Genomic DNA, 25,202 nt, shown 5'->3' on the forward strand with positions numbered 1-25,202 from the left:
AACAGGTGACTCTCTTGAACCTAAGCAGCAACCCAGGGGCATGATGGGAATGAAAAGAATTTTCACATCTAATTAAGAGAGGGCTGAATTGAAAGAATAGCAGTTGAAGGATAATAAAATAGTTAAAAAGATGACTTCTTGTTTGACTGGCTGGCTATAGCCATGGGTCCAAACCATAGAAGAGTGAAATGACTTCTCTAGCTAGTTGCTACAAGAACAAAGAGACCCTTTCCTTAGAAGGGAAAAAAGACAGCATAGCTACTACAATTCAGTAGAAGATGAGCAGTTAACAATGAAGATCAGCCAAGAACACCTCAGCCAAGATACCCAAGAGATGGCAGCACATGGATGACAAATAGGCTAGGAAAGATACTCCCCTCTGCCATCAGTGTACATCAGAAGAGAAGTAGGTCCAGCCAGATGACATCACTGGACCAGCAGATGACATCAGCATCTCTGTGGCTAGGTTAGTCATAGCATCAGAGATAGTTTAATAGGGGAGGTTGAGAAGGGGAACATTAATTACCCTGGCTACATATTTCTGGTCACATGTGTCTCTTAAGTGCATGCCCTCCCTCATGTGTCATGTATGTCACCTTGTGTGGGTTCCCCACTCCTATACCCTCTTCATGCAAGTTCTCTGGCCATGTGTGTTCCCATGCTATTTGTACATGTGTTTCCTCTCCTCTAAGTGTGATAATAATAAACGGAAAAGGGGGCAGCTAGGTGGCGCAGTGAATAAAGCACGGGCCCTGGATTCAGAAGGATCCGAATTCAAATCCGGTCTCAGACACTTGACACTTACTAGCTGTGTGACCTTGGGCAAGTCACTTAACCCTCATTGCCCTGCCAACCCCCCCCCAAAAGAAATAAAAATACACAGAAAAGTAGACCCTTATGTATAAAGAGAGGAATTATCTTTCTTTTTTTTTTTTGTCACATTATTTAATTGTCTTTTGCTTTGAGCTAGCATGGCATTTGGTTAGTCTGGTAAAAGAAACATTAACAGGGCCTCATGAACTATGGCTCTGAGTGGATGATAACCCAAACTGCATCTGGAAGCTGGATAGCTTTCTGGAGGCTCACACTCTTTATACAAACCAGTTTGGTTATTTTGATTTGTTCTCACAGACCTATATTTCACTGTGCATCTGCTATTCTGCTTGGTTTCAGCTCCTCTGAATAAGATACTCCCGGGTGTCTGTCTTCTTCCTCTGCCTCCCTTCCCCCTCCTTGCCTCCTTTTGTGTATTGTCTCCTCCACATTAGATTGTAAGCATCTTGAGAGCAGGACACCGTCTTTCTTTTTATTAATTGTATCCCCCAGGCATAACACATTGCCTAGCACATAGTAGGTGCTTTATAAATGTTTATTGGATTGGAGATCCAGAGTTAGAAGAGGACTTAGAAGTCATCCGGTTCAAATTCCTTACAGAAGAAAGGTCTGGAGAGGTTATGTGACTTCTCCAAGGTCACAAAGGTGGCAGAGCTGGGATTTGATCTTTGATCCTTTGATTCCAAATTCAACCTTGACTCTGTAGGGAACAAATTTAAATTGGGGAGTGTTAGTTAGGCAGCTCACTGCAATATTGGGGCAAGGAAGGAGATTAACAGCCTCTTTCAAAAACGGAACAGGATTTATTAACAAGAACAAACTTAAAAACACAAGTAAGATTAGTAGAACTAAGGGAAAGGAAAAAAAAGGAATCGGGGAAGGAAAATAATACAACCTAAATCACACCACTGCCCAAGGCTCAGCAAAATATATGGCTGCATCCTGTCTCTTTCCAGATCCAAAGCCAGAATGTAGAATCTCCTCTCTTCTCCTTACCAGCAACCCCCTCTCTCACAGGAAACAGGGTGGTCACAAACACAGCCCAAAGCTAATTGGCCGGCAGCCCTGATTGACAGAATTAACAGATAGTTGTAGAATGGCCAGCCTTCCAGCTTCTGCATGCCAAAAGTCACCTGACTGCCCTCAACCAGCTTCCCATCTTTATAATTTGGCCAGGCCCACGTAGGCAAAGGCTTGAGGTGGGTGGAACACTGAGCCTGAGCCCTGGCTGGGGCTCCCTGGGGCTTCGAAATCATGATTAATTCTTTACAACACCAAATCCAACTCTAAATTAAAATTTCAAATTAAACTTTGACTCCAAATTCAAATTTTCATTATACCCTGTTACCTCATACTTACTGGGCTGACCCAAGGCTAATGGGAGGTCAGTTTCTGCTGGCAGAAATAAAGTCGTTGGGAATGGGGGCAAGTAGAGATGCTCAGTGCATAGCTGGAGAGAGGGAGCAAGATATAGGGAAGCAGCTGGTGTGGTTAGTGTTTGAGCAGCAAGTGGGGCTTTATTACACCTCCCTTTATGCAGCTTGATAGAAGAGCCTGAGGCTGAGGTAAGTAACAAACAGAGGCTGCCTCTGGCTGGAGTCAATGGTTAAAATTTCAGTGTGGGTATTTCCACCACAGAAAATATCAAACATTATAAATCAGAGCTTGATTTATTATTTTCTGAATTGTCTAGGTTTAAGAAAGTGATTTAGAAAATTTTAATAAAGCAGATTAAACATTAAAGTGTGTCATGTGTCTATTTTTTCTGAGAGTGCTGGTTGTTAAACATTTACCAACTAACCCCTGATGGCAAGTCTTGTTGCTGAACAATTATTCATATGGGAGAACTTATGCAGATAGTGATAAATTTCTATACTCCTCTACTTTTTTTCCAATGCAAAGCTTAACTGTTCTTTGAAGTTTATTTAAGTTTCTGTTTAATACTAAATGCCAGCTTAGGATAAAGTAATTGTTCACAACAACAATATCTGTGTTATATGCCTTATTACTATGAATGGGAAGGCAGAGAGAGAGTTAGTGTCTGAGATGATGCACCAATAGAAGGAACAAGACAGAGAAAAACAGACTCTCAGGATTGCCAAGATCTTTCTGGCTGGGGGCTCTAGAGCTAAATGAAAGAGAATCTTATTGTTGTTGGTTTTAAATAATATTTAACTCCCCAAATAGAAGGAAAATTAAAAGTAAAACAATAACAACACCAAAAGCTAAAGATGAGATCCTCATGTAGAACATTATATGGGTAGGGTTTGCAATTAGAAGGAAAACTAGCTATTCTATTTTAGATGGCTTTTTCCTGTGTGGATGGAGACACTCCTTCCCACTGCTTCCTTCAGCTGTCCCAATGAGCATACATTCTCCCTTAGTCAACCTTTTCACAAAATCCCTTACTTAGGAGCAAACTGGGCCTTTGAACTTGCACTGGCCTAGGGAAAAAAAATGGGAAAGAAAATTCAATGGGACCAATTACCTAGGTAGGTCCAGCTCCTTACTCACCAAGCCTCTTACTACCACTTAAACCTGCTCATTCATGGCTTAGTCTTCTATATATGGAAAACCCTAGATTCAATTTTGGTTTTGTTCTCGTTCTTTGAAAATCTCACTTTGGGAAGTAAAAAAAATAAATCAATTCCAATACCTTTCTCTCATTTCACTCGATAGCCCTCAACTGGGGCAAAAACCTAACAGGTATTTTTTTCAAGATAGTCTATTTTTCTGTCTTACTTTCTCTGTGCCTCCTCTTCTCTGTCTTTGCATTCGTTATCATGAAGCATGCAAATCAGAAACCATCAAACAGGAGAAACATGTTAGTATGATCAGCATGTAAGAACAACAAAGCAGCAGAATATAGTGACTTAGAAGAAAGAGCCCTGATTTGGAGCCAGGGAATCTGGGCTCGGGTCCCAGCTGTGCTACTTACTACTGGGTGACCTTGGGCAAATCCCTTTATTGCCATGGGCTTCAGTTTCCACAACTCTAAGATGAAAAGGGTGAAATAGATGATCTCTAAGGCTCCTTTCTGTTCTAAATCTGTGAGTTAGTAAAATATTTATAAGGGAAACATTTTTCAAACAGGCATAGATATGCCTTGGAAAGGACACAGTGAACCGAATAAGATGCCATCCAGCCAGCCTCAGGGACACCAAGGTCTAACCCCAGTGGACATCTTGCCATTTTCCCTGGAGTGCGTGTATGTACTGCCCTGCTCTTTCTGTCTCTTCTTTCTTTAGGAATAATATGAAAATATAAACTACTGATACTACTGGAAAGGACTTGATAGTCTATGATTCTAAAACTCCCTTCAAGGACCGCCATTCTCCAATCCAGCCCTCCCTCACTTAAATCCAATTCAGTGCAAGTAATGATATCACCTTAATGTCATGGTCCTCTTTGAGAATGAAGGACAAATAACACCACCACCTATTGTGCTGATCCTCCTGTTAAAATGTAATGTCCTGGGGCAGCTAGATGGCTCAGTGGATAGAGCACCGGCCCTGGAGTCAGGAGTACCTGAGTTCAAATCCGGCCTCAGACACTTAACACTTACTAGCTGTGTGACCCTGGGCAAGTCACTTAACCCCAATTGCCTCACTAAAAAAAAAAAATGTAATGTCCTTGAGGGCAGGGACTATCTCCCTTGTATTTGTATCCTCAGCACCTAATCCAATACTTGGGGCACAGTCCTTGTTTAATAAGTGCTTATTGTTTTATTAGATTGATACAACAAATAGAATAAGAATATATTTTAACTATAGAGAACTTGGCCAACAGAGAGAGGCCACCATAAATGTGTCTTAAAAAAATGACATTTAAGCATTTTGTTTTTGTTTTCTTACAATCTAGTCAATCCAGAGACAGTTCAACCACAACACAACAACACATTGAAATACACACAGGTTAATCTTGCACCTATTATATGAAGAGAGATTGGAGAAGGGTGGGAATGTCATTTGGGCTATCACTTTTTCATTTTGCAAAGTGAGTTATTATTAGCTCAGACACCTTGGTCTAATGTGCGATGACAAGAACACAGAACATTCAGGAGTTCAGAGTTCTTAAAAGCAGGTACTGTTATTGCTGGAACTGATCTTGGGTTTAATTTTTGGTTGTGTCAAGCTGAGTTCTGAACTGCATTTGCCACTGCTTGGGCCAAGGAAATAAACTGGCAGGATACTATGCAACATAACTCTTTGGAATGTGTCACAAACCACCCTTCAAATTATCGCTACTTGAGTTATCCTGGGAGCAATGACCCACACCCAGTCTTGATCATTGGCAGTTGTCAGAAGCAAAGTGATTCAGACATTAACAAACTGGTCCATAGCATGGTCCATAAACTACTCAATTATATTTTCTATATTTCATCTGGAAGAGCCAGGTGGCACAGTGGATAGAGTGCCAGGCCTAGAGTTGGAAGACTTATCTTCCTGAGTTCAAATCTGGCCTTTTATACTTATTAACTGTGTGACCCTGGGCAAGTCACTTAACCCTATTTACCTTGGTTCTTTCATCTGTAAAATGAGCTGGAGAAGGGAATGGCAAACCACTCCAGCAACTCTGCCAAGAAAACCCCAAATGGGGTCACGAAGAGTTGGATATGACTGAAATGCCTGAACAAAAAAAAAAATTTCATCTATCTGCCAAATTTACCCCTTCACTCAGGCTGACAAGCTGAACAGCAGGATCTTGTACACACGGGAGGGCTTTGAGGGTTATTATTTTTAATTTTATAATGATTCTATACTTGTACTACACATTAATCTTGTATTTGTAAAACAAAAGAAAAAGTCCATGGAGCCAGGTCTGAAGAAATCAGCATAGTACAGAAGGTGATTTTGTATTGACCCTTGCAGGGTGGCCCTAGTGACTTACCAGCTACTTCTCCCCTCCCCCAACCAATTTCTCAGCTCTTAAAAGGCCAGCTCAGTCATGTGAATTTGGACAGACTTCAGGTTTTGTGGACAGCACTTGCCAGGTTTGGTTTTAAAGTTTCCAAGCTGTATGTAGACTGACTGGCTGAAAAGTGGGACCCACGCATGTTCAGATGAAAACAGGAACAGAACCAAGATGGCAATGTGGCTCCAATGACCCTTATGATTGAAATTGCAACCCACAGCTCATAGCCTGAGTTCTCTCACTTTTTTTTTTTTAAAGAGAAACATTGTTAGCAAACAGGAAAAAGAAAAATGAATTTTGACAGCTTGAGCATTGGCAAGAATGTGAGCTGTGGAGGCCCATGGAGAGGCTAAACAAATCCCTAGGCTGGACTTCGAGTTGAGAGCTTAGGAGGGCATCCAGAGCTCTTTAGAGCTTGCCCAAGGGGTGTCTTGGTTTGCCTCAACTGGTCACTTTAAGTAGTTTGACAAATTCAATTCAATTCAACAAACATTTATTTAGTAACAGATGTTCAACCAACATTGATTAATGCCCATCGATGTGCAAGGTACAGAAAATGTAAGGATGAAAACCAACATAGTCTTCTTCACCTTCAAGAAGCTTACATTGAACTGGGAATAGATAAGACTTGAAGATAAAACAAAGTAGACTGGGGCATTGTGTGGCACTGGGTTTGGAATGAGAGAATTGAGAGTCAGATCTCAACTCTAATATTTGCTATGTTTCACCTTGGGCAAATCACTTAACCTGTTTGGGATTCAGTTTCCTCATAAGTAAAATGAAGGGGTTGGACTAGATGATTTCTAAGGTCCCTTCCCGCAATAAGTCTATTATCTTCCAATAAGGCGGGGATAAGTAGAGATACTTGGCATTACTGTGCCTCCCAAGTCTGGTTACACATTAAAAGTGCTGCTGCTGCTGCTGCTGGCAGTGGTGGCAGCAGCAGCAGCAACAGCAGCAGCAGTAGTAGTAGTATTACTACTAGTAGTAGTGGTACTAATAATCAAAATATTGAGGAAAGAGAAAAGACTAACAGATGGAACTATCAAAGAAGTTATCTGGTGGAGGGGTTCCTGAGCTAAACTGTTGAAGAGAGATAAGGAATTTGAAAGTTGGCAATGGGAAAGAGAGATTGTTATTGTTTGTCCTTCTTTCTCAAAGAGGACAAAAGACATACAGGAGGGTATATCTTGATTTGCAAGTGAATTGGATTTAAGCGAGGCAGAGTTGTGCAAAGTTGCTAGCCTCATTCTCTCCTCTAGAGTCATAAGAATCCAAGACATAGGTCAAAATGACTGGAGATGGCCTCCAGGAGAAGAGAACATTTTCAAAACAAGGGAGACAGTATGTGCAAATGAATGGAGTTGGGAGATGTCATACATCAATTGACTGAACCAGGCCTCTAACCTGATAGATGGATGTAGCTGAACAGAGCGGGCAGAGAAAGGATAGTTAGAATCAAACGAAGGTTAATTTCAAAGTGAGAGAAACCGCTTGAAAGCAAGGAGGGGATCTAGACACATTGCCATGCTCCATCCCTGGAGGAGGGGGAGGCTAGGCAATGTGGGAAGATCTCAATACTTATACCAACTGGCTACATAGTGAGCTATAGCCCTGACAATGAGAGGTAACAGCAACAATGAAACAAGTTTGATCATAACAGGCCTTCATGGCTGCAACCTGGGTACTTATTCGAGCTTGTCTGGTGCTTGGTCCCAGCTTGATAGAACACCTGGTGCTGGTCAAAGCAATAACAATAATTATGTGATTTTGCAAGAGAGTAAGCACAAAAAAATTGTTGTTATGCCAAGCTCAGGTATAGCCTGCTTGTTGGACCTTAGCTCTGGAAACCAGGGGATCTCCTAATAGCTTGACATTTCTCCCTTTTTTTTGGCCAAAGGGAAGGGTTCATGTCTAGCCATTGTTTGCTTGTGAGCAGAGAAGAGAGGGCGGGACAAGAAAGTAGAGCAAGAAAATGGCCAACACACACTTGAATCAGGGCCTTGGTGGTTGATCACAAAATAAAAGGGAAGAGAAAAAAATTAAGACAGTTTACTCAGCCCTCATCCAGAACCTTGGGACAGCTTTCTTGTCTGGGTGTCAGCTGTATCTGGGTCCACAGTAGATGAAGTCCCTGGAGGGTTCTGTCATCCACTCAGGAGTAGGGGCTTTCTTCAGATGATACAGGAGTATGTTTCTACAAGTTTGGCAGCTGTGGGAATAGTCAGAAGGACTGGGTAGGGGCCCTTAGTATATTCCTTGCATCAATCTTCGGATCTGAGTTTGGATCAGCATCATATACATCCTTGGTTAAGGATCTCTAAACAGCACATAGAGATGGTCCAGTTTCCCAGCCACACAGGGCTAGGTTCGAACAATGCAATAAAGTTTTTCATAAATTCAAAATCATAATTACATTAAGTCAGGTACAGATCAAACTACCTAGAGGGCTCACAATGGACTAGTTCTGAGAAGGGAGATTTACATGTCACCAAGGTAACCAAGAAAATTTAAACATCTTGCACCAATGTTAACTAATATCAAGTTTCCTTGTAGCCTAGTAACCCATGCTCAATGTCCATTTAACCAGCACATTTTTTATCATAAATGTATTTTCTTATTTTCCAGTTACATGTAAAAATAGTCTTCAACATTTGTTTTCATAGGATTTTTGGTTCCAGATTTTTCTCCCACCTTCCCTCCCCCCTCCCTCAAGACCAAAAACAATCTGACATAGGTTATATATGTACAATCATGTAAAACATATTTTTGCATTAGTCATATTGTGAAAGAAGAAGCAGAACACAAGGGGAAAACGTCATAAAAGAAAAAAAAACAGTGAAGAAGTAGAAACACTATGATTCAATCTTCATTCAGAATCCACAGTTCTTTTTTCTGGATGTGGAGAAAATTTTCTATAATGAGTTCTTTGAAAATGTTTTGGATCATTGCACTGCTGAGAAGAGCAAAGTCTATCATAGTTGATCATCATACAATGTTGCTGTTTCTGTGTACAATGTTCTCCTGGTTCTGCTCATCTCAGTCAGCATCAGTTCATGTAAATCTTTCTGGGTTTCTCTGAAATCCTCCTGCTCATCATTTCTTATAGCACAATAGTATTCCATTACATTCATATACCACAACTTGTTTATCCATTCCCCAATTGATGGGCATTCCCTTGATTTCCAATTTGTTGCCACCACAAAGAGAACTGTTATAAATATTTTTGTACATGTGGGTCCTTTTCCCTCTTCTGTGATCTCTTTGGGATACAGACCTAGGAGTGGTATTACTGGGTCCCATAGCCCTTTGGGCATAGTTCCAAATTGCTCTCCAGAATGGTTGGATCAGTTCACAGCTCCACCAACAATGCATTACTGTTCCAATTTTTCCACAGCTTCTCCCAATCAGCTCATTTTGAGACCTGGATATCTCAGGTAGTTATCTGGTCCCTAGATATCTTTTCTTGGATGATAGGCTTTATTCTCAGGACAGCTCTAGAAGGGGGCTCTGCTTCTTTTGTTCCAAATTTAGAGGTTCCTAGATAATCCTGACAATATAGTTCAGTAAACTTGGTTCTCCATTTCTGAAACTTCATCGAATTTCAGTTTATAGCATTTACTATTCCTTTCCTTACCTAAATCCTACCTGATATAAGAGTCTTTTAAAAATGGATGAAGGTCCAACCATAAAATCAATGCTTCTGCCCTTTAACATTATCAGACAGATACTTTTTAAATGGGAAAATGATTTCACTGCCTTTATAATTATCAACACAATTTATGCATAAAATCCTTAATTTTGAGAGCTTATTACTGTAAATACTCAAAGCCTGAATTTCTATGACAGCTAATCATTTACATCTGTATATAGTTCTTAGAGAATACAATCTAATCCTATTGCTTTTTCAAAATTTGCTTTTCCATTTATTTAGAAAACTTTTTACATTATATTTTTGATGATACTTGAATTGTTCCTTTCTGGCTGCTTGCAATATATTTTTTTTCCTTGATGTGGGAGCTCTGGAATTTGCCTATAATATTCCTGGAAGTTTTCATTTTAGGATCTCTTTAAGGAGGTTATCAGTGGATTCTTTGAACTTCTATTTTACCATCTGATTCCAGAATATCAGGGCAGTTTCCCTCAATAATTTATCGAAAGATGATGTCTAGGGTCTTTTTTTTTTTTGATCATGGATTTTAGGTAGTCTAATAATCCATAAATTATCTCTCCTGAACTTATTTTTTGTTCAGATATTTTTCCAATGAACTATCTCACATTTTTTCTATTTTTTATTCTTTTAGTTTTGTTTGATTGTTTCTTAATGTCTCATAAAGTCATTACATCCACTTGCCCAATTCTAATTTTTGAGGAATTATTTTCTTCAGTGAGCTTTTGTACCTTCTTTTCCATTTGGCTAATTGTACTTTTTAAAGAGTTCTTTTCTTCATTGAATTTTTGTACCTCTTTTTCCATTTGGCCAATTCTGCTTTTCAAGGCATTCTTCTCTTCATTGGATTTTTGTGCCTCTTTTACCATTTGACCTATTCTGTTTTTGAAGGTATTTTTGTCATTATTTTTTGTGCCTCCTTTACTAAGTTGTTGACTCTTTTTTCATGATTTTATTCCATCACTCTCATTTCTCTTCCCAGTTTTTCCTCTATCTCTCTTACTTGATTTTCAAAATCATTTTTGAGCTCTACCATGGCCTGAGACCAATTCAGATTTTTCTTTGAGGTTTAGAATGTAGCAGTTTTGACTTTGTCTTCTTCTAAGTCTGTGTTTTGATCTTCCCTGTTACCATAGTAACCTTCTATAGTCAGGATCTTTTTCTGCTCTTTGCTCATTTTTCTAGTTTATTTCTTGACTTTTAATTCTAGGTCAAAGTGGGGCTCTCCTTCCAGTGTGGAGGGCATTTAGGGTTTTTGTGAAGCTATTTTCAGAGATAATTCTGGTGTCCTGTAAGGTTTTTTTTTTTTTCTCCCAAGGTAGTATGCTCTAGAGACAGGTGTATTTTCTACTCTCCTGGCCTGTGCTCTGGTCTGTGACTGACCAAAAGCACTTTTTTTCCACCCTGGAACTGTGACCATGGTCCCAGCTCCCCTGTTGCTCTAAACATTGCTGTGCCAGTGCTTCCCCTTGCCCTGGTATCAAGATCCAGGAATGTGACCAGATCCAAATATGGGCAATTCAACCGCGTCCTGCCCCTGGTGCCTGCAAAGGGACCCCTGTAATCTTTTTCTGACCAGTCGTCTGACCCTCTTACTGTCTGCAGCTGAGGGGTCCAGAAACCACCACTGCTGCCACTGATTCAATCACCCAGAGTCTACTGCTGGTTTGCTAGGACATGACCTGAGTGGGAATGTGCACCCTGGTACAACAGATCTTTCCTGCTGACCTTCTAAGTTGTTTTGGTCTGGAAAACTATTTTACCCCATCCTTTTGTGGGTTCTGCTGCTCCAGAATTTGTTTTGAAGCATTATTTAAAGTTGTTTGGAGGTGTTTGGGGGAGAGCTCAGGCAAGTCTCTGCCTTTTCTCCATCATCTTGGCTTTACCCTGCCTTTGAAGAATTTTTAAAGGTTTTTTATTGATGCCTTTTACTTTTTTTATCACTTTCATTTTAATGCCTACTTCCTCCCCTTTACAACCTCCCCTTTGGCAAAGAAAAATAGTTTAGCAATACTAACTTGCAGAATGACTAATTCTGTCAACATGTGCAATAATCTCCACAGTATCCCCAACCCTCTGCTGAGAGGAGGGGAGGGTTTGACTATCTACTCTTCACAACTAATCTGATCTCAGCTGTCTTTTAGTCTTAATTACGTAAATGATATTTTCTTAATTGTCCACTGAAGGTTTTTGACCTGAGGAATAGCATATTAAAACTTGAACATTAAGAGGATTTCTTTATTAGTTGTATGAAGGATGGAAGGCAGAGGGAAGAGATGAGAGGCACAGATACCTCTTATGAGACTATTGCAATTGTAATGAGGGCTTGTGTGTTTGTCTGCTTGGAGAGCTCTGGAACTGAGACTAGAAACTTATGCTCTCCCTGATCTCTCTTAGAGAGGGTTGGAAGGGAAGATCTCAGCTAGACAGTGGCATAGACACAGACACATAGACAGACAGGAAAGGCCAATGGAGAAATGGCATGAAGTCCTCACAGTGAATGCCTATTACAATGCAGAGAAATCTATGATTGTGATAGAGGCATGGGGTGGGGGGTGTTGTCAATCCCTGTCCATCTCTGCAATCATAGGGTAAAGAATGAGGGAAAGGGATGGGTACTCAGTGTTGCCGTGTTCTTTCTCTCTCTCTCTCTCATAGAGACAGAGGGGGAAGAGAAGACAGAGACAGGAGAGAGGCAGAGAGAAAAGGAGGGAAAGAAGGGAAGAGAGAGAGGGAGAGGGGAAGAGGGAAGTGGAGGGAGAGGAAGAGGTGGATGGGGAGCAGGATGGGAAGAGAGAAAGGGAGAGGGAGAATTTATTCATAAGTACTTACTATGTGCTAGATACAATGCCAAGCATGGCGGATATAAATGCAAACAAAAAGACATTCCTGCCTTCAAGGAGCTTATATTCCATAAAGAAGACAACACATAAAAGAGAGCTTAAAAGTGGCAGGAGAGATGGGGAAGCTACCTGTTTTGGGGTTCTTTTTCAGTCATTTCAGTTGGGTCCAACTCAGGTCAAAAAAGAATTGGGGGAATTATGGGCTGAACAAGGTTTGATGTAAGAACAGCTTGAGTGGGTATTTCCTCAAATGGAAGTTTTGAGGACCAATCAAAGGAGCCAATGGGCTGGAGGTGTTGTTATCATGAGAAGGCCTATAGGAGAGAGGTCAGAAAGTAATCTAGGGAGTCTAGAGATTAGACTGTTGTAGCTGACAGATTCAAGACTACAAGAGCCTGTGCACAATAGTGGAGACACTGGTCTGATTTGCCCCAAATCCACTTGACTCTTATCCCCTGGCTCACTTGAGCTGAGAGCGATATATCCTGTTCTGCATTTCTTGAAAAATCTATTTGCTTTCTATGCTTTCATTGCCATTGTTTTTCAAAGAACTCATTTATCTAATATAGCAACACATGTAAGTGAGTCCTTTGGGGAAAAAAATAAAAGCTGCTAACCTGAAAGCTGTGGTCTGATATACACACAGAGAAAGCAGGAAACTTTCTTGTCAAATTAATGGGGTGCCAGCAGGGGAGGGTCAAATGAATTAAATGGATTTTATTGAAAATATATATGAAATTCCCTCAAAGCAAAGAGCAAAATGAATCTATTCTGTTCACATGTTACTTTGGTTGCAATTGATCTAAACAATGACAACTAGGAGGCACAGAGCATAGAGTGCTGTATCTAGAATCAGGGATAGCTGAGTTCAAATCCAGTCTCAGACACTTACTTAGTAACTGTGTGACCTTGAGCAAGTCACTTAAACTCTGTCAGCTTTAATTTCCCTATCTATAAAATGGGAATAATGATAGCACCTGCCTCCAATGTTTTTTTTTTGTTTTTTTGTTTTTTTTTTTTTAGTGAGGCAATTGGGGTTAAGTGACTTGCTCAGGGTCACACAGCTACCTCCAATGGTTTTTATGAGGGTAAAATAATATTTGTAAAGTACTTTGTAAACCTTCAAGTACTATGTAAATGGTAGTTATTATAAATTGATATTATTAGATTTAGAATTTAATTATTTCCATATAAATATTCTAATATTAATACAATGTTATTAGAATTAGACTAAAATTGGAAAGTCTTATCAATGATGATAATATATGAAAGAAATGATTATTTCTCTTGTATTCATAACTAATTATTGAATCAGGACCAGGGTTTCCCCTCTTTCTTACTTTCTCATCCAAAAATCAACCAGTGTAGGAAATTCTTTCTCAAAGACTATTCTTGCTCATTGTGTTTACTCAAACAGGTCTGAAAAAATGTGAATTCTCCCTTTTGTTAGACAGGTGATATAGAAATTGATAAGTCTCCTTGACCAAGACTTGGGTGATCCAAGTTACTTACCTCAAGACCCTCATTAGAATGAGACCACAACTCATTGTAATATTCATTTTCTCATTGATTGTTAACCAATCAGAGTTGATTGCCACCCTCAAGAACACCTATTCTTCCAAGGACATATAAACTATGAGCTATTGCCATTAGGGTTCTTTGGCATTTGAGAGTGCCACTGACCTATTTTAATAATAAACATGTTAGTCTTATTAATCAAATGATTAAAGTACCCAGAAACTGTCTCTCAAACTTTTTAAACATCACATATAATTATAATGGTCATTTTTTATAATATCAATTGATGATAATGAAGGAGAAGGAGGAGAAGAAGAAGGCTTGGTAAGTAAGGAGGAGTTGCTTCTTTCAGAGGCAAAGGTACCTCATAGATACCTCTGAAATTTTTTTGTCCTTCATGTGCAAATTTAAAGAAACCTCTTCCTTGGTGGGGAGGGGGAAAGACCTGAGGTCAATAACTAGAAAATCATTACTGAATTGAGGAATAGGGAACAGAGTAACACTGTCTACACAAGGGTGAGGGCCATCTAAGAGGGATTAATGTGTTTCCTGCTAAACCAAACCCCTCTAACCCCCAGTCACTGTTATGTAATAATTTAGGGAAGCAGAGATGAATAAGGTTCTAAAGTGGGTATAAAGGAAAGGATATGAAAGAACAAAAAATTGAATGGAGATATTTGTCTAAATTCTACCCTCTAATATGATTTATTAAGACACATATTGAGTCTCAACCAAAATACAGTCAGTACACTAGGTGCATATCACTTGGGGTTAAGGTACAAAGCTATCAGTCTTTATCTCTCAGCTAACAATACATACCACAGGAACAGCAGTATTCGTGGGAGGGGGCTGAGTTCTTTCATCATTTTGAAATGATCATTCAAAATGTATTCATGAGAAGCCTTCACTTAATAAACACATTAGGCAGAATTTGATGGTGATAAGCTATGAACATAACAAAAATGTCATTGCTTTGAGCAAATAAAAGTCTCTTGTCTGTTAATTATTAATGTTTAGGCAATGCTTTTCTCCCAGGAGCTCAAAACACTCAGTAGAAATGTCCTAGTTCACCCAGAACATGTTGTTAAAATAGGAAGAGAGCCCCTATTAGAGAATTTTCATTTCCCCAAATAGAAAAAAAAACAAGGCAAGAGCTTGCCTTGTTGATGCCTCTCAGACGCTTTGCTGCATCATAAATAAAACTGTGGAAGTTTAGACAGAATGAGGGCAGGCTATGGCTTGGTTCTGTGCATGGATACTCTAGACTGGAGCTCTAAAATTCAGAGTGGCCAGGATGGCTTTGGAGTACTTTGGAGCACTAAGGTTGGTTTCTTGGAAATTCAACTCAACCTACCTTTCTAATTAAGAAGGACATTCCAACCCTTTGTAATACTGCCAAACTGGCCTTCTCTTTTCTTTAAAACATAAAATCTTCCATCTCTAAGTCTTTGCATTGGCCATCACCATGGCTGGTGGGTACTCCCTTCTTACCTTCCCCTCATGAAGTCCCTCAATTCCTATTATAGCAGAAGGTAACATCATCCACCCAAGTCCCTCAGGCTCACAAACTAAGTCAGCCCAGGTTCCTCACTAGCTGTCTCCTCCCATATCCAAGTGGTTGCCAAGATCTGCTGATTTCACCTTTGCAACATCTCTCAGAGACATGCCACCTTCTCTCTTCCAGCACTGCCAACCACCCTGATACAGGCTCCAATAGCTGCTGCCTCAAGTCTCTCCCCATTCCAATCCATCCTTCATTCAGTCACTAAAGCCCAGGTCCCATTGTGTCACCCCTCTACTTGACAAACTAAGGTAGCTCCCTATTTCCTACAGGAGCAAATATAAAATTCTCTGGTATTCAAAGCCCTTAAGAACCTAGCCCACCCCCCCCAACCTTTCCAGTGTTCTTACACCTTACTCCCTGACACTTACTCTTCTATCCAGTGACACTGACCTCCTGGCTGTTCCACAAACAAGACGCTCCATCTCTCTGCTCTGGGAATTTTTTCTGGTTGTCTTTCCAGCCTGGAACACTCTCTCCTCAGACTACTGACTTCCCTGGTTTTCTTAAAGTCCCAACTAAAATTCCACCTTCTATAGGAAGCCTTCCCCAAACCGTCTTAATTCCAGTGATGTCCTTCTGTCAATTATTTCCTCTTTGTCCTGTATATAGCTTGCTTTGTATGTATTTGTTTGCCATGTTGTCTCTCCCATTAGATTGTAAGCTCTTTGAGGGCAGGGACTGTATTTTTCCTGGTACATAATAAGTGCTTAATAAATGTTTATTGATTGATATACCTCAATTACCATCCTCTGCATGAAGATTTTTCTGATTCCCTCTCCCACCTGCTAATGACTCCCCCAGCCACCCTATACTTAGTTACATTGGATATCCATATATTAACTTTATATTTTGTGCATGTATTTTTATATGTACTTGTCTCCCCCCCCCCATCAAAATGGTTGGCATTTATGTAAAGCTTTAATTTAAGATTTGCAAAGCACTTTACGGACATCTCATTTCATCTACACAACAACTCTGGGAGTCAGGTGCTATCCCTCTTTTGCAGAGGAAGAAACTGAGGCTCATAGAGATTAAATAATTTTTTTTTTTGGCGAGGCAATGAGGGTTAAGTGACTTGCCCAGGGTCACACAGCTAGTAAGTATCAAGTGACTGAGGTCGGATTTGAACTCAAGTCCTCCTGAATCTAGGGCTGGTGCTCTATCCATTGCACCACCTAGCTGCCCCTGAGATTAAGTAATTTTGCCCAGGGTCACACAGCTAGTAAGTGACTGAGGGGAAGCAGTTTGAACTCAAATCTTCCTGACTTTGGGTTTAGTGCTCTATTCACTGAGCCACATGTAAGCTCAGTGGGAGTAGGGATTGTTTCATTCTTTGAATTTGTATCCCCCACACTTAGCACAGGGCCTGGCATATGGTAGGCACGTAATAAATACTTGTTGGGGGCAGCGAGGTGGCGCAGTGGATAGAGCACCAGCCCTGGATTCAGGAGGACCTGAGTTCAAATCTGGCCTCAGACACTTAACACTTACTAGCTGTGTGACCCTGGGCAAGTCACTTAACCCCAACTGCCTCACCAAAAAAAAAAATACTTGTTGATCAGTTGATATACATATTGAAATTTTATAAGGCCGAACTCATTCAGTGAGGCTATTTTTCAAGTTACATGATCAGAGAGCAAATCTCAGAGAAGGCTAGAATCTTCATTGTGTCTACACAATTCCATTTAATTCAAAATGTATTTATTAAGCATCTGCCCTCTGAGCACTGGGAATACAAAAGCAAAAAAGAAAAAGAATAAATGTCATGATAGCCCCTCAGCATTTTGGAAGTGAAAAAAAAATGGCAGAGCTAGTGATTTTGTGGTCAATCAATGGACAAGTATTAATTAAATGTCTGGCATTTTAATGGATATTATGCATGAATTCAAGGGAGGTATAACAACAAGATCCTCCCTCCCACCCTTCTCCTCCCCCCATTCAATAAACATCCGTGACCCCCTGTTACCACCAGGATCCAATACAGAATCCTCCTTTTAGCTTTTAAAGCCCCTGACAACCTTGCTCCCTCTTATAATTCCTTAACTCCCCTCCAGGTACTCTAAGATCCAGTACCACTGGCCTTCTTGCTTTTCCTTGCACACAACATACCATCTTCCAACTCTGTCTTTTCACCGGCTGTCCCCCTTACTTGGCATACTCCCTCTCCTCATCTCTGATTCATGGCTTCCTTCAAGATTCACTTTACATCTTACTTTCTGCAAGAAGCCCCTTCCAGGCTTCCTCAGAGCTTAGTGCCTTTCCCCTAAGATTACCTCTAATTTATCCTGCATCTTTCTTATATGTTGGTTTTCAGTCATGTCCAACTCTTTGTGACCCCATTTGGGGTTTTCTTGGCAAAGATACTGGAGTAGTTTGCCATTTCTTTCTCCGGCTCATTTTACAGATAAGGAAACTGAGGCAAACAAGGTTAAGTGACTTGTCCTGGGTCACACAGCCAGTAAGTGTCTGAAGCTAGACTTGAACTCGGGAAGATGAATCTTCCTGAATTCTAAGCCCAGGACTCTGTCCACTGAGCCATCTATGTGCCCTGTAAGAGTTGGTTTTTTTATATCTCTCATTATAGTGTAGTATAGGGTAGGCAGTGCTTTTGCTTTTGTTGTTGTTGTTGTTGGATCCTCTGCACTAAGGTGGCTCATAATAAGCACTTCACAAAAGCTTGTTGACCTTTTTTTTGGTTTGTTTTGGTGGGGCAATGAGGGTTAAGTGACTTGCCCAGGGTCACATAGCTAGTAAGTGTCAAGTATCTGAAGTCGGATTTGAACTCAGGTCCTCCTGAATCCAGGGCCAGTGCTTTATCCACTGTGCCTAGCTGCCCCCAAAAGCTTGTTGACTTGACCCATGGTGCTTATAGTCCAGTTGGGAAGAAAAGACATAAACATACATGGAAGAATAAAGCAGCTTACAGTTAAATGCCAGGCAATAAAATGGTACAATCGATAAAGTACTGGGCTTGGAGACAGGAAAACCTGAGTTAGAGCTGACCTGACACTTACTAGCTGTGTGATCTTGGGCAAGTCACTTCTGTTTTCCCTACTTTCTTCAATGATAAAAATGGGAATAATAGCATCTATCTCTAAGGGTTGTTGTGAGGATAAAATGAGACAATATTTCTAAAGCAATGAACATAATGCCTAGCACATAGTAGGTGCTATATAAATGTTATTATTGTTGTTGTTGGGGTGATTGTAAGGGGGAAAAAAGAGGGATAAGTCAGTATGGACTAGAAAAAAATCAGGGAAAACTTCCTGGAGGAGCTGGAGCTGGAGTTGAGCCTTGTAATAAGGGTAGGATTGGAGGGGTGGAGGCAGAGGGCGGGCAGTTCAGAAAGGGGGAACGGCTTGAGAAAATGCTTGACAAAATATGCTTGACAAACTTTGAAAATGTTTATTTTCTACCTCAGTCTAAATCTGCTCTTGATTTCTGCTCCCTCCCCAGACAGATCAGTTTGAACAGTGGGATGGCTCTATTTGGGCTTTACACCCCAAAATGTTTCAAGCCATTCTACTAAAGACTGGTACTGATGAACAGTCAGCTCCACTGGGGATACATTGTAAACCTTTTTTTTTTTTTTTACGGCACTGAGAGTCAAGCAACTTGCCCAGGGTCATCCAGCTAGTAAGTGTCAAGTGTCTAAGTTCCGATTTGAACTCAGGTCCTCCTGAATCCAGGGCTGGTGCTTTATCCACTGTTACCTAGCTGCCCCCTTTCATTGTATACTCTTAAGGTGGCCAGCAGATTAATCTTCTTAAAACACTATTTTCATTGGGCCTATCAGGGTCAGCCTTGTGTGGTCAGTTGAAGTCTTGCAGTAATCCTGTAACAATGTCAGCTAGGATGCGTCATTGCTTTATAGACTACTGGCCATGCCCATGGGATTATTTCCTGTCCCCGGCCTGTGAGAAATTTCCTGGCAAGAAAAGAATGTTGTTTCAGTACAAGGACTCTCTGCTTTCTCTTCTATTGTTTGCCCTTTGGTTTCTGTGCATTTCCTGGTTGGCAACTACAGTACTTGCTGTCTTTGATCTATCATATTCAGCTCTATCCAACTACTATTTTGTTTTTAATTTGTATTATCTTCTGGGTTGGGTTATTATTTATTTTTTTTTAAAGAACATTCATTTCCAAACATATTCCTCCACCACCTCTGGGTAGCTAGGTCTTGAGGAGGATACAGCATTGGACCTGGAGTCAGGAAGATATAAGTTCAAATCCAGCCCCAGACATTTACTGGCTGTGTAACCCTGGGCAAGTCGCTTAACCCCTATTTGCCTCAGTTCCTCATCTGTAAAATGGGGACACACTGGAGAAGGAAATGACAAACCACTCCAGTATCTCTGTGAAGAAAATCCCATGGACTTTGTCCTTGGGGTCATGTAGAGTCAGACACAACTGAACAATAACAGCCATCCCCTACCCAGAGGGTAATCTCTTTAACAAAAAGCAGTAGCACAAAACTAACCACCGCATCAACTGAATTTGATGTTGTATGAATGAATGAACAAATGAACAAAAAAGCACTTATTAATTCCTTACTATATGCTATGGTTTGTTGTTGTTGTTGTTCCGTTGTTCAGTCATGTCTAAATCTTCCTGACCCCATGGATCATAGCACACCAGTCCCTTCTATCCTCCATTATGTCTCAAAATCTGTCCAAGTTCATGTTTGTTGTTTCCATGATACTATCTATGCATCTCAACCCCTGCTGTCCTTTTTTTCTTTTGCCTTCAATCTTTCCCAACATCCTGGTCTTTTCCAATGAGTCCCGTCTTTTCATTTTGTGGCCAAAGTATTTAAGCTTCACCTTCAGTATTTGGCCTTTCATTGGATGCTCTGAATTAATTTCTTTAAGTACTGACTGATTTGACCTCTTTGCTGTCCTAGGGACTCTCAAAAGTCTTCTCCAGCACCACAATTCAAAAGTGTCAATTCTACAGTGCTCAGCTCTCCTTATAGTTCAACTCTCACTCACAGCCATACATTGCTACTAGAAAAACCATACCTTTGACTATGTGATCCTTTTCAGCCAGGTGATGTCTCTGCTTCTTAGTCAGCTGTTCAGATTTGCCATAGCTTTCCTACTAAGGAGCAAGCGTCTTTTAATTTTGTGGCTTTGGTTGCTGTCTGCAGTGATCTTTGAGCCCAGGAATATAAAATCTGACACTTCTTCCATTTCTTCTCCCTCTATTTGCCGGGAAGTGATGGGACCAGTTGCCAAGATCTTATGGGTTTTTTTTTAATGTTAAGCTTCAAGCCAACTTTTACATACTCCTCTCTTACACTCATCAAGAGGCTTCTTAATTCCTCTTCACTTTCTGCCATTAAAGTGGTATTGTCTGCATAACTGAGATGGTTGATATTTTCCCCAGCAACCTTAATTCTGGCTTTTGATTCATCCATGTTGGCATTTCACACAATGGCCTCTTCATGGAAGTTAAATAAACAAGGTGGCAGATACTTTCTTTTGTTTCATTCCTTTTCCAGTCTTAAACCAATCAGTTGTTCCATGTTTGGTTCCGTTGTTCCTATGCCCACATGAGAGTTGTTTTAATTTGTATCTCTCTAATCAATAGTCTCACTTCACATATTATTGAAGCCTAGCTTGCAGAATCTTAAGTGTAACCTTGCTGGTGTATGAAGTAAGTGCAATTGTTTTGTAATTTGAACATTCCTTGGCATTGCCTTTCTTTAGGATTGGGATGGAAACTGATCTTTTCCAATCCAGTGGCCACTGCTGTGTTTTCCAAATTTGCTGGCATATTGAGTGCAATACTTGAATAGCATCATCTTCTAGAGTTTTAAATAGCCCAGCTGGAATTCCACTGGTCTTATGGTTAGCAATGCTTCCTAAAACCCACTTGACTTCATTCTTTACAACATCTGGCTTTAGTTCAATAACTACACCACCATGGTGATGTTAAGATCTTTCTTTTATAGTTCTTTTGAGTATTTTTGTTACCTCTTCTTAATCTCTTTGCTTCCATTAAATATGAGGACACAAATACATAGTGAGACAGTCCCTTTCCCCCAAGGAGCTAACACTTTAAGAGGAGTAGACATATGGTGGGGGTGATCTGGGAGCCAAGATTTGGTTCAGGGAGTCACAGGGATGATGAGTTGATCCACAAAGAAGTCAGGTGACATATGCTTTTCCAGAATCAGCAAATCAATCAATATTAGTTGCCCTATGTGCCAGGTACTGTGCTATTCTGGGGGTACAAAAATGAGGCAAAAGGCAGTCCCTGCCCTCAAGGAACTTACAATTTAACAGGGAGACAACATGCAAACAAATATATACCAACAAGCTATATTGAGGATAAATAGGAAATAACGGGGTCGGGGGGAAGCACTAGAAATAAGAGGGATTGGGAAAGACTTCTTGTAAGGGATGGGATTTTAGTTGGGATTTAAAGGAAGTCATGAAAGTCAGTAGGCAGAGTTGAGGGAGAACATTCTGGGAATAGAGCACAGCCAGAGAAATGTCCAGAGCGAAAAGATAGAGTGTCTTATTTGTGGAACAGCCAAGAGGCCAATGTCAATGGATCAAAGATATAAGATGGAGTAAGACGTAAGAAGGCAGGAAAGATAGGAGGGAGCTAGGTTATGAAGGGCTTCAAATTTCAAACAGATTTGGTTTTTGATTCTAGACTATTAGTAGAAGTATTGATTCATTTATTCTTGTCCAGACTAAGAAGTGGAAAGGAAGGTGGGTCATGACTGAAAAAGGATATGAAATGTGGTCTGGTCTGGAAGTTGGGGATTCTTAGATGTAGTGGGCTAGTTGAGTTTGTGCTCTACAAACTCAGCTCAACCCAGGATGGAGGTTTCAAATCTGAGGGAGTTAACTCCTCCAGAGACTATATGAATTTTTTTTCTGGAGGATCTCTCTGAAGGTGTTGTTCCAGATGAGGAGAAGTAGGGGCAGGGCAAACACAAGGTAGTTAGATGGGATTTAAAGTCTAGACCTCCTATATAGTGTTCCTTCCATATTCATAATACTTACCCTCCCCAAAGAAGAGGAGGTGCATTTATCATCTTTTATAAGCATTTATTCAACATCTACAATGTTTAGGGAACAGTGCACTAGGGATAAAAAAAAGCAAAAATAAATATGACTCCATCCTCCTCCCCCAAAAAATAAAAACAGTCCTTGACCTCAAACAGCATAAATTCTCCTGGGAGCATATACAAGCTGCACACAGGAAAACAAAACAGATAAAAAAATAAATCAAATTCAAAAAATGTAATCCATTCAAAGTCCTGGCTCCACTCTTTAATATCTGTAAGATCTTGGGAGAAGTCTCTTCACCTCTTGAAGCATCACTTCCCTATCCAATGGGGAGATCCACTAGATTGACTCATGGGTTCCTTTCAGTTTTAAAGTTATCATCCTAAATGCCTTCTTCTGCATTCTCTTTGTCCTCCAGTTTCTTCATTAAAATATATATTTTTTTAATTTTTTTTCTTCACTAACATATTTCAACCTTATGGTCAGGGAGACAGATTACACACACACACACACACACACACACACACACACACACAGGGTGAGGGGGAAGAAAGAAAAAAGGAAAAAATTACTTGAAAATTTTGTTGTATATTTGGAGGGAAGAGCAATTTGTACATGATAGATTTGCAGTTTCATGTGCAATCATCTTTTTTATTGTACTGTGTTATGGAAATGCTTGTTTTGTTTGTTGAATTAAAAATAAAATAAATTTAAAACATATATATATATATACACATATGTATGTACGTATGTGTGTATGTGTGTATATATGTATAAAGTGTACAGCTTGAAATCAGGAGATATCTAGCTTGGAATTCTGGCTCTGAAGCTTATTTTGTAGCTCTGGATAAAACACTTAACCTCTCCAAGTCTCATTTTTCTTATTTCGAAAGGCAACTGGTGGTATAGTGGATAGAACAGAGGGTGTGGAATCAGGAAGACCTGAGTTTCAGTCCAACCTGAGACCGTGGGCAAGTTACTTAACCTCTGTTTGACCTCATTTCTTTAGCCGGAAAATGAGGATAAAATAATAGCACCTATCTCACAGGGTTGCTATAAGGATCAAACGAGATAATATTTGCATAATAGCCCTTAGCATAGCACTTGGCACGTAGTAGGAACTGTAAAAATACTGATGTCCTTCTCTTCCCTTCCCCTTATTCATAAAATGGTTCTTCGTGTCTCACTGGATTATTGTGAAGAAAATTAAAGCACTAGTAGAATGTTGTTGTTTTTTATTGTTGTGGTAACCAGTGTATGCTTTGACACTCAGATTTGGACCACCCACCTGGCTCCTGCCTTCATCTTTTTCCTTGACAGCTAGCTTTTGGGTAGTCCATAAACCCAGTCCTCTCCCTGTAACCACCTTTTAGTTCTACTAGTCCTGACTTTCTCAAGCTCCCATACTCACCTTTAGTCATCTCCTTCTAATCTAGCCTATCTCTCTGTAATCTACTGTTATTCCCAATAAGAATACAGATGGTTTGTTTGTGTATTACTTGTATTCCACTAATAGATTTTAAGTTCTAGGATGGCATTATGTCACATTTATTATCTTATTTCCTCCAGCCCTTCACACAGCAAAAGCTGGTTTCAGTTGACAATAACATTCTCTTTCTCAAAGGTTCCCTGCTATAAAAGAAAAGTTCAAATCCATCAACCTGTTATCAATGATTCCCACCTTCATTCTAGTCCCGGCTCGTCTAGGTAATCCCACCTTTCATCATTTCTCAATTTTAACTAGCTATTCTCATCATGCTGGTTTTCTCATGAGCATATTCTCTTATTCTTCCTTAGTTTCCTTTGTTCACACTGCTGCCTCTTCCCAAAGCATCCCTCTGTTCCTTTCCACTTATCCATGGTATACCCATATTTCAGGACTAAGCAACCCTTTCCAACCACTATCCCACTGTGACATTTCTCTTCATTCTTACAGCACTTATTGTCATATGAGTGTATCTGAGGGCTCACTTATAGAATTCTAGACTTAGAACTAGGACATTTCAAATTGGGTTGACATATAGCCTCTGACATTAGTGTAATTATAGGGAAGTCATAGCCCCTCTGAATCGCAATACCCTCTTCTTCTTCTTCTTTTTTTTTTTTTTTGGTGAGGCAATTGGGGTTAAGTGACTTGCCCAAGGTCACACAGCTAGTAAGATTCAAGGGTCTGAGGTCGGATTTGAACTCAGGTCCTCCTGAATCCAGGGCTGGTGCTCTATCCACTGCGCCACCTAGCTGCCCCTTAATCCTCTTCTAAAGGAAGGGGATAATAAGACCTGTGGTACTTGCTTACTTTACAATAAAACTTAAATGAGAAGATATAAATGTAAATTATGTCTTCCATTTCTATTTAACTATTTTATGTGAAAATGCTTCATTGACACTGAATTTATCTATGTATTTCATTTATTTACCTAGTCATTTATTATTTATTTATTCGTTCATTATATTTATTCACTTCTTTGTTCATCTACTTTTATATTCATTCATCCATCCATCTGTTTATTTGTTTAACTATATATTAATGAAATGTTTATTTAATTATTTTATGGTCTAGGGATGTGACTCCATTTCTGACTTACATAGGGTAGGCTGTATTTTGTATTTGAGATGATGTTTGCCAATGGAGCCAATATTTCAGTGATTCATTCCTCTTGGAAATTACTCATGCTTCTCTCTACCAAATGTGTTTTTGTTACAGGATTAGTCTCACTTGGGTAATGTCATTATTTCTTTCTTTTGACAGCATATTATGTTTAAAAGAAGAGGCTCATGGGTCAAAAAATATAATAGTAGCTTAAAAGATTCTTAAATTCCATCTAGGAGAA

At 39.9% G+C, this 25,202-nt stretch overlaps 1 long non-coding RNA gene across 1 annotated transcript in view; it reads right to left on the reverse strand.

Annotated features, from left to right (window-relative positions):
- Positions 1-1,004: 1,004 nt before the first annotated feature.
- The window catches only part of LOC122730003, a 40,795-nt gene continuing 16,597 nt past the window's right edge, over positions 1,005-25,202 (reverse strand). Inside the window, exon 3 of the long non-coding RNA XR_006353374.1 lies at positions 1,005-1,534. This is a non-coding gene — a long non-coding RNA (uncharacterized LOC122730003). The remainder of the gene's footprint in view (positions 1,535-25,202) is intronic.

Source organism: Dromiciops gliroides, chromosome 5 (genome assembly GCF_019393635.1).
Source record: "Dromiciops gliroides isolate mDroGli1 chromosome 5, mDroGli1.pri, whole genome shotgun sequence".
In the NCBI taxonomy this organism is placed as follows: Eukaryota; Metazoa; Chordata; class Mammalia; order Microbiotheria; family Microbiotheriidae; genus Dromiciops; species Dromiciops gliroides.